General features: G+C 34.8%; 1 long non-coding RNA gene across 1 annotated transcript in view; it reads right to left on the reverse strand.

Annotated features, from left to right (window-relative positions):
• Positions 1 to 7: 7 nt before the first annotated feature.
• The window catches only part of LOC105363990 (uncharacterized), an 18,820-nt gene continuing 8,802 nt past the window's right edge, over positions 8 to 10,025 (reverse strand). The window contains exon 3 of the long non-coding RNA XR_912937.1: positions 8 to 271. This is a non-coding gene — a long non-coding RNA (uncharacterized LOC105363990). The remainder of the gene's footprint in view (positions 272 to 10,025) is intronic.

Raw genomic sequence — 10,025 nt, forward strand, 5'->3', positions numbered from 1 at the left:
CCATTCCTGCACTCCGCGCCCAAATCGAGCGAAAATTTTGCAAACCGATAAGGGGCAAGTGAAAATTGCGCGGAAGTGTGCATTATTTCTTTTTCGATAAAGTTCGCTGTTTCTCAGCGTGAGTAACGAGCTGCGAGTCGACTGGCAGTCCCTTTCTACGGCGCACAGCGTCGATGTACCTCTTGGCACGATTTCCGCTATCTGCCTTCTCACCGAAGTGCAGATATTCCTCCTCCGTCGACGGCACCCAGAAAGGATTCTGCTCGATGACCTGAAATGTCACACATACACGAGAGCGTGAGAATTTTTCAAGTACACATACATCGTTCGATCTTATCCGGGAGGCACGTGGCTAGCGGCATTTTTTTTATTTTTATTTTTTTTCGTTTTTACTTTTCGTTTTTTCTGTTTTTTTTCTTCTACGTACTCCAAGCGATATTGTTATGGTAATAAACTATAAAAGTCTAAAGAAGACGAAGACTTTGATTTGTTTAGTCGTTCGTGCTTGATAAAATGATTTATCGGTGAGATTAAAAGTTCGGTAAAACAACAAGCAAAGAAACAACGCAAAAAACGAAAAATGCTTTAATACTTATTGAAAATAAATGTTGTAAGAAATAGTCGACGTACTGTCGTTCATACGTTTGATTATTCGCTAAAACATATTTCTTACAAAAGCAACAATTTTTAATTAATACCATTACATTTTATTTTACAATTATCGTTCGATTATTTCAGCTTTAGCGCTCCTTCGTAAATTCAAATTATTTTACAAATATGAAATGATTATTATTCCATGGTAATTGTACGATTCGTATCTTCGTTTTATATAACATAAATAATTTAAATATTCTTATAAGTATAATTAATATTGTAAATGCGTGTGCGCACGCCGACGCACAGTATGCGATTTGAAAGTTTGAAGTTTAAAATTAAATTCTACATTTAAATAAAAATTTAATTTAAGTGGTTGTTACCATATTTGGCTGGCTTCAATTAAAATACTATGCAAGAATTTTGTAAACGCCATTTGATTATAAAATCTATTCTATATTTTATTTTGTGCACATAATTTATATATTATTGTTATTGTTATTGTTATTGTTGTTATTATTATTATTATTATTATTATTGTTATTATAGACGTCTAATGCTAGATATGTTTTATTTTTAGAAAATAATTAAGACGTTGATTTTTTAAGTCAATTTTATTTGACTGGTATCAATAATTGTAATGGTATTTCATTAAATTATTAATGGGAAAATCATTTGGAACAGTTAAGATTATCGAAAGATTATATTCACATTGGACAATTATTAATGTCTTCAAATATTACAGAATGGCGATGTTTCGCATTATTCTTATTATTTAACATTAGCTTCGTCAAAAGTGCCAAATGAATAATGCATATTTTTATTAAAGAAATATTGATTTAAAGTTAAGAGAACGTTTACTTGGCATTAAATAATATATTAATAATGAAAAGTACGAAACCTCTTAAGAATGTTGAACAATTTGCTTAACTAAACCAACAGTCCGATTATTCATAAAATATTCCATTATTTATATTCAAGGTACGTCGATGTCAAGTTTACGGTTTTCTACGGTCTAACAATGTATAATTACGTAAAATTAAAAATACCTATATATATATATATATATATATATATATATCCGCAGTCACTGAGCACCATAAAAACAATTAGAATTTATAATTATAATAGTTTATCTGATATTTTAAAGCAATGCTAATGAGCTACGAATTTGTAATTGAGAGATTAAAGTTTACAGTCGATAAGGAAGGTGCCGTTGGTGGTCGATATTACAGATATTTAATTGTAGGATATTAAAATATTTAAATTTAATTATTTTCTCCAATAATGATAAAACTTTCTAATTAAATAAACATGTAAACGAATATATAGTAATTTGGATAAAATGTTCAAATTCATTATAAATCATTTAGATATTCTATCTATGCTGTTAGTTTAATTAATATCAATTTAAATTTATCGTTTCGTGAAATGCAAATATTTATAATGGCTCCCCCCCCCCCCCCCAATAAATTCTATCTAGCTTGTATAAATATATGAGCATTCCGACAATTCTTATTGCCACATTCGAATAATTTCGCTCCATAAACATTTGTAAGTAGCAATATAAATAAATCATAATTAAAAACAACTTTTTTTTCTTCAAAATTAAATATAACTACATTTATTTATAATTCATGTTATTTTCAGAATTTTTTAATAAAATATTTATATGACATTTTTATGTAATAAATGTAAAAATTATTTCACGCAATATAATAAAATAAATAGTAAATAATAAATTTAAGTATTCATATCAAAAGTGATGAGTTGGTCTTTAATTTGGACGTTAAAGAAATAATAAATTAAATAAATTTATGTTGATACTATTGTTTATATATTATACAATTACATTATAATAAAAGCAGATATTGATATTAATAATGTAACGATAAAGTGTGGCTAATTGCTCGACCAAATAAAAATGCCGAGTTGTGTACAATGTATATTCGCTACGAACGAAATGCGATTTCATTTGGTAAATCGAAAAATGTGAATTTCGTGAACCGTTGCCGTTGCAGTCCCCACCTAATTAATGGCTACATATATAACAAAAATATATTTCCTTCCACTTTGTGTAAAAATGGAAATTGTTTTCGGCTCATTATATGCGCGAAGACGGCATAATAAGGAGGACAGATAAAAAGAGAGTGGAAGAGAGAGAGAGAGAGAGAGAGAGAGAGAGAGAGGGAGAGAATGATAGCAGGAAAGGAAGGGTAGGGTAGGCAAGCGAACTCCAGTATATATAAATATCCGTAAGATGGTAGATAATTCGTAGGAGCCAGAGTGAGCTACCGGAATTTCGTGAATGAAAGGCCGACAGACAGAGAGAGAGAGAGAGAGAGAGAGAGAGAGAGAGAGAGAATGAGAGGGAGGGAAAGAAAGCGAGAAGTGCGCGAGCAGCCTGCCACGAATACAAACAGCCTAAAAAGCCGCCTTTGCCGCTATGGCCCCCCGGGACAAGACTTTATCTGTCCCGGGGCCTTGCGTAAGCCGGTAGCACTCCGAATTAGGCCCTTTCTTCTTCTCCAATCTTCTTTCAAGACTCGTCGGCTCTCTATCCCCTCCTCACCTCGTGTCCCTGCCGCTTTACCAAGACCAAGTCGCTCGCTCCTCCATCGACATTCCTTTTTTACACTCTTTTCTTTCTTCGGCCTCCTTCTCCCCCATCATCAACCTCCCCCCTCCCCTCACCCTTATTACCATACTCTGCACTGCTCTGCTCTGCTCTGCTCTCTCTCTCTCTCTCTCTCTCTCTCCCTCTCTCTTTGCTCTCCCTCTTTAACACCTTCGTTATCGACCACTTCAACTTTTTGTTTCCTTTTTCAACTTTATGCGCACATCTACACGATCGCGACGAAAATTACACACGCTACTCGGGGCCTTTCCTTCTTAAATTATTGCATTACATTTCATGAAGTGAAAAGTTCGTTTACAACCTTTTTCGTACGGATTCTCTCCGCTATATTCTTTTCATTTGCTTTGCTCGTCCATCGTAATAAAAGTAATTAATTGCATTGCGCATTTTAATGTACGCGATGTTCTTTTACTGTGCGACAAAATTCGAAAGTTTAATGTGGAATTCGAGCGATTATTATTGCCGTAGCCTTCGAGTGGCCAAAACCAAGAACGCGACATTATTGACCGCAGTCCCATTTTGCAGACGAAACAAAAAATACAATGAATCTGCCAACACAGAGGCTTTTCAGCCTGTCGATTTTGAAGTTGAAAATGAAATCTCGAGAAATAATATTTGCCAAATCCAATATCATAAATTCAGCGTTATTTTTATTCAAAGCATTTGTACTTTAATTCATTTTTTGTTTTTCAAAAATGTCATAAAGCTGTTGAAACTTCAGGCGCACGAAAAGAAAGCGAGAAGTGCGCGAGCAGCCTGCCACGAATACAAACAGCCTAAAAAGCCGCCTTTGCCGCTATGGCCCCCCGGGACAAGACTTTATCTGTCCCGGGGCCTTGCGTAAGCCGGTAGCACTCCGAATTAGGCCCTTTCTTCTTCTCCAATCTTCTTTCAAGACTCGTCGGCTCTCTATCCCCTCCTCACCTCGTGTCCCTGCCGCTTTACCAAGACCAAGTCGCTCGCTCCTCCATCGACATTCCTTTTTTACACTCTTTTCTTTCTTCGGCCTCCTTCTCCCCCATCATCAACCTCCCCCCTCCCCTCACCCTTATTACCATACTCTGCACTGCTCTGCTCTGCTCTGCTCTCTCTCTCTCTCTCTCTCTCTCTCCCTCTCTCTTTGCTCTCCCTCTTTAACACCTTCGTTATCGACCACTTCAACTTTTTGTTTCCTTTTTCAACTTTATGCGCACATCTACACGATCGCGACGAAAATTACACACGCTACTCGGGGCCTTTCCTTCTTAAATTATTGCATTACATTTCATGAAGTGAAAAGTTCGTTTACAACCTTTTTCGTACGGATTCTCTCCGCTATATTCTTTTCATTTGCTTTGCTCGTCCATCGTAATAAAAGTAATTAATTGCATTGCGCATTTTAATGTACGCGATGTTCTTTTACTGTGCGACAAAATTCGAAAGTTTAATGTGGAATTCGAGCGATTATTATTGCCGTAGCCTTCGAGTGGCCAAAACCAAGAACGCGACATTATTGACCGCAGTCCCATTTTGCAGACGAAACAAAAAATACAATGAATCTGCCAACACAGAGGCTTTTCAGCCTGTCGATTTTGAAGTTGAAAATGAAATCTCGAGAAATAATATTTGCCAAATCCAATATCATAAATTCAGCGTTATTTTTATTCAAAGCATTTGTACTTTAATTCATTTTTTGTTTTTCAAAAATGTCATAAAGCTGTTGAAACTTCAGGCGCACGAGAAGGGAATATAAATAAATGTACAAGAAAATCTTCAAAGCTAAATAATTATTCAGAAGGTGGCTACTAATTTTACACTTTTTTTCTTATATATTTTTTGTCAGTAGATTTAATACGATACCATCTAAATCCTTTCAAGTTCATTTTTATTTTATTTCTCAAAGTTCAAAGATATAAGCTTACGATCCATATAAATTTAATTTAAAAATTGGATGGTTAAAATGTCGGTTAATATTCTTTTACAAGCTTTTCTTCTTTTTTTTTTTTTTTTTTTTTTTTTTTTAAAGTTATACAAGTCATGAATAAGAAGAGTTTTAAAAGTAAACGTTTTTTAAAGCACTTATCAACCGAAATGTGTATGCGCGTAAAAGATATTTTTGATAAGCATTCACATATCTTGTACAAATTTCGAGATAATTGCAAGAAGTTGTTGTTTAAGGCATTAAAATTTATTTAATAGATTATCCTTTGAAATTATAATTACTTATGTATTGCTAATATTTGAAAATATACGGTATATCGAATAATATTACGTACGACAATTAACAGTCGGCATAATATGCTAATTTCATATGCTTTAAAACAAAATCGTATATATTGGTCTTTGGAAAAATTAGTTTGAAAATTATTTTAAAATAATGATTTTAATTACAATCGTTCAAAAAAAAAAAAAAAAAAAAAAAAAAAAAAAAAAAAAAAAAAAAAAAAAATTATTATTTCAATTTAAATGTATAATTTTTATTTAAATAATGCCAATGGATTACTGTATATTTTTCATATTTTCGTTTGTTCGGAATGTAAAAAATGTTTTTCTGTCCACATTATTAAACAATACTTAAACATGTTTATATTAAATATATTAAAATAATAATTTCTTGTTGTATATAGTTTGCTTGGAATATCTTATATAAAACACTTGTCGTTAACTATAATTGAATTTAAAATGTAGAATATTGAAATTAGATTTTATATGCAGAGAATAAACGACATTAGATAATATTGATTTAAATAAATATATTTTTTGTGATTTCATAACATTGATAACATTAATCAATGTTGTCTTACTATAATTATCAATTGATATACATATTTGTGTGCATAACTTTAATAAGAATTAAGTGTTATAAAATATGCCAATAATTAATAAGCAAGTTTTTCGATAATTAATAATCATGATTATTATTGATATTCTTTTTATTTTACCGTCATAATCATAATTTTTAACGTTTAGAAAAAATTATGTAATTAGCAAAGAAAATAAAAATTTCTTTACGTAAGTATGAAATAAAATCAAAAGGAAAACAAATATTAAAAATATTTTATATATTCATATATTAGGATAAACGAATTCTACGCATTTTTGTTCATACCGCGTATAGTTCTCTTTTCTTAAAATTCTTAAAATAACTGAAATTGTACACGGCGGAAACATTTCTAAAATAATAATCATCATTGTATCTAAATATGAAAAATATTATGATATAAAATGCATTCGGTTATTCGGTTAAAATTTCTTTCGTTATTTTCATATTAGCACACCTAGAAAGAAAAAATCATTAAACCAATACATTAAAAGAGACAAAATAAAAGAATTAAAAATAAAAATTCAATAAATAAATAAAGTTGAGAAATACAATGGATCCGAGAGATAATGTTTACGTTTTATTATTTTTAATAATAATCAATGTAATGTTATATTTGATTCTAGTTTGCAATAATTGATGCGTACTATTATTATTAATTATTAATTATTAATAATACGTAATTATATTATTTTGTAAATTCGCTTATTCGTTTGTATTTCAGCGAATTGAATTTTTCAATCGATAAATATTATTGGAAGTGTTGTTGCGGAATGTACGGTTGACTTTGAACGATATCGAGGGTGGAATTTGCATAATAATATATTTTTAATGCATTAAAAGGAAAAGTAAAAGTGCTTTATAAGTTATATAAATTTCCAAATTCATGTTCCAAAGTATGTCGAGAACGAACGGTGAACATTGAATTCGATTCAATTGAATTAAAATGTAGGCGGCATCAATGCACATTTCAATATCTAGTTAAAAAAAAAAAAAAAAAAAAAAAAGGCTGATTGTTTATAAGACATATAGATGACGAAATAAAAAAATAATATACCAATGATCGTTCAGTTGTGTAAATCCACGTTTTACGAGTAAGGAATAGAGTTTTATGGAGAAGCACTCGGTCGCGAATGAGTGAATTAATATTTCTGGCAGCGCACAATAAATATTCGTGAAATATGAAATACTCCAGTAGTATATGGCTGCGACGGTGAAAAGGATCTACGAAGGACAAGGGGGATGAGGGTAGGGGGGGGGGTCAGGCGGTAGGGTGTATAAGGGTAGGGGGAGATAGATAGTCGTGGCTGTAGGCGCTCTCTCGTCTCTCTTTCTCTCTCTTTTTTGATCCGAGAGTTTTCTCAGGGGTCCCGTATTGAAATTTCTAAGACGCGGACACCTGCCTCTGGATTCCCAGGAGGCGAGAGTCGAGAGGCGGAGGTGGAGATGGAGCGAGAGCAAAAGCAGGAGCACGCGGAGGAGATGGAGGCGGCCAAGGCGAGGACGAAGATGGAGATGGAGATGGAGATGGAGATGGAGATGGAGATGGAGGTGGAGGTGGAGGTGGAGGCGAGGAGGAGGATGCCAGTGGAATAGATGCTGCGGAGATCCACCGGCGCGAGCGCGAGCAGATGGTAGAGGGGCGAGTTTTTGTTTCGGGGGAGAGATTTGTTTTCATGGGCAACCTGCCGTGGCTCACGCCGCGCGCGTCGCACCGACGTCTTCCTGCGGGGGCTCACCACGGAAATATCCAACTGAAAAATACGTATAGGAAGTGCTCTATGGGAAAAAGCCACGTCACGGAGAGCCAGTGCCTCATTCGGAGTGGGAGAGCCTGTAAGAGAGAGAGAGGGAGAGAGAGAGAGAGAGAGAGAGAGAGAGAGGGGAAGAGGACCAGTTTTTCGGAGAGCTTTTTACAACTTGTTGAGCCTCTCTCGTTCTCCTCACCGCGCGCTCTCGGCTTCATTCACCAACTCATTCTTGTTTACAGGAAGTTCCTCCTCAGCGCTTTCCTTCCTTGGCGATGTCGCATCTCCTTCTCTCAATGCTTCCACTCGTTCGTCTCCCCATGTAATGCACTCTCGCCCCTCCGCCCCTCCATTATTACGCACCTTCTTCTGCACCTTCTCTCCTCTGCTGCATGCATGATTATATTTAATTATATCACGCTACCGAGAAAAATCCTTTTATTATTCGAGCACAATCATGCTCATGGATCTTTTTATCGAAGGCTCTTTTTATATTTCGTCCATTAGCGCGTGTCCCCGTACGTGCGCCTGCCTTTTTTTAACGATAAATTCAATTTGTTCAATGCGAGAACCTTGTTATACTTGTCATTAGGCGAGTTGCACATGTCTTTCCTCTGTTCTATCTACTTCTTCTCGCATAAACCTAATTTGGCATAGTTATTTCACTTTCTCGTAAAACTATTCAGTTTCGTTTATTTTCCATTTTACCGGTTTTTATTCCAAACAGGCTGACTAAGAACGAGATTTATAAAGCCTTATCGAAAAAAAACAAAATAAAAAAAAAAAAACAAACAAACAAACAAAAAAATTAGTTTATAATTTATGTATTTTTTGTTTTTTAAGTAGGTTTATCAAATTATATTCCCTACTCCCGCGTCTACGACCACTTATAATGTTGTATAATTTCTTCAATCGCTATGATATAATTATTGTATTGCTATCGATATACAAACACTAAAGCAATTTCATACAACCGAGTAAAATTTTCATTTACAAAATTAGATTTGAATTGATTAATTTGAAACCTTTAAAAAACTTTATTGAAGTCAGTGAGAAATAAATGTAAAGTAAAACATAAAGCTGTGTTGGACGTAAAATAATAAGTTTCTTATAAGACTATACTTTATTATCTTCATTATGATGGCTTAAATAAACAAGAGAAGACTTAAACATCTTGACGTTGATTGAACACATGTCTTCCTTGTATAATTAATTTTGTTTATTAGTTACAATATTTTAAAGAATCGGCTTGAATATGACGGCTAATCGGACGGCGATTAACCAGGCAATTAACATAGATAGCAAACTTGTCTGAACTATTTAACATTTGTAAGATTAAGAGAATAATTGAATAACGACTGGTTACGATTTACGAGAAACGCCGTACAGGGAATTCGTTTTCGCACCCTCTCTCTCTCTCTCTCTCTCTCTCTCTCTCTCTCTCTCTCTGTCTTTTTCTCTTCACAATAGATCTATGGAATCGATCTATTGTTTCGTTAGCCATTCCATGCATACATTAATATAATAGGCGCATTCATTAACGTAACCAATTTGTAGAATTATACCGAGCAAAGTGCGTTCCAATTAAATTCCTAATACACTTGTTTCCTTATGCCCTTGGCAGTGTTGAGCCTAGTTTAGCTCTCGATAATGATTTAGCAAAATTAGCCGTCTACCAGGACCCATCATTTAAATGTACTATTTTGTATTCATTATGCAATCCAGCGCTTCCCCGAGGCTGTGCGTGATACGTTTCACAAGAAGGCGAGTGCAAGAAGCTCGTAGACAAGGACAATTATGGGTGACGATCTCGGCATCTCGGGTTTGCCTGGGAGGGTCACGGCGAGTTGCATGGGAATTCCTCGGCGACCGCTTCAACCATCTGGGCCGATAATTAACAGTTTCGAATGGACGAGTGGACGGATGGCGACTCTATGATGCATGGGCGCGAGGGGAGAGAGCGATTCTAATGACGACGAGGAGGTTGCGCTGAATAAAAGGGGACGGTGGTGAGGCTAGGGCTCTTGATTTTCGAGGCGGAAGCAAGAATTAACGCGGGAGAGACAGAGGGGAAAGAAAGATAGAGTGGCGGAATGGGTAACAAGAAGAAGAAGAAGAAGAAGAAGAAGAGAAGGAGGATGAGGTGGAGAAGGAGGAGGAGGTTGAGAAGGAGAAGGAGGAAGAAGGAGGAGGAGGAGGAGGAGAAAGAAGGAGGAGGAGGAGGAGGAGGAGGAGGAGGAGGAGG

This window comes from Ceratosolen solmsi, unplaced genomic scaffold (assembly GCF_000503995.2).
Source record: "Ceratosolen solmsi marchali unplaced genomic scaffold, CerSol_1.0 scaffold23, whole genome shotgun sequence".
NCBI lineage: Eukaryota > Metazoa > Arthropoda > Insecta > Hymenoptera > Agaonidae > Ceratosolen > Ceratosolen solmsi.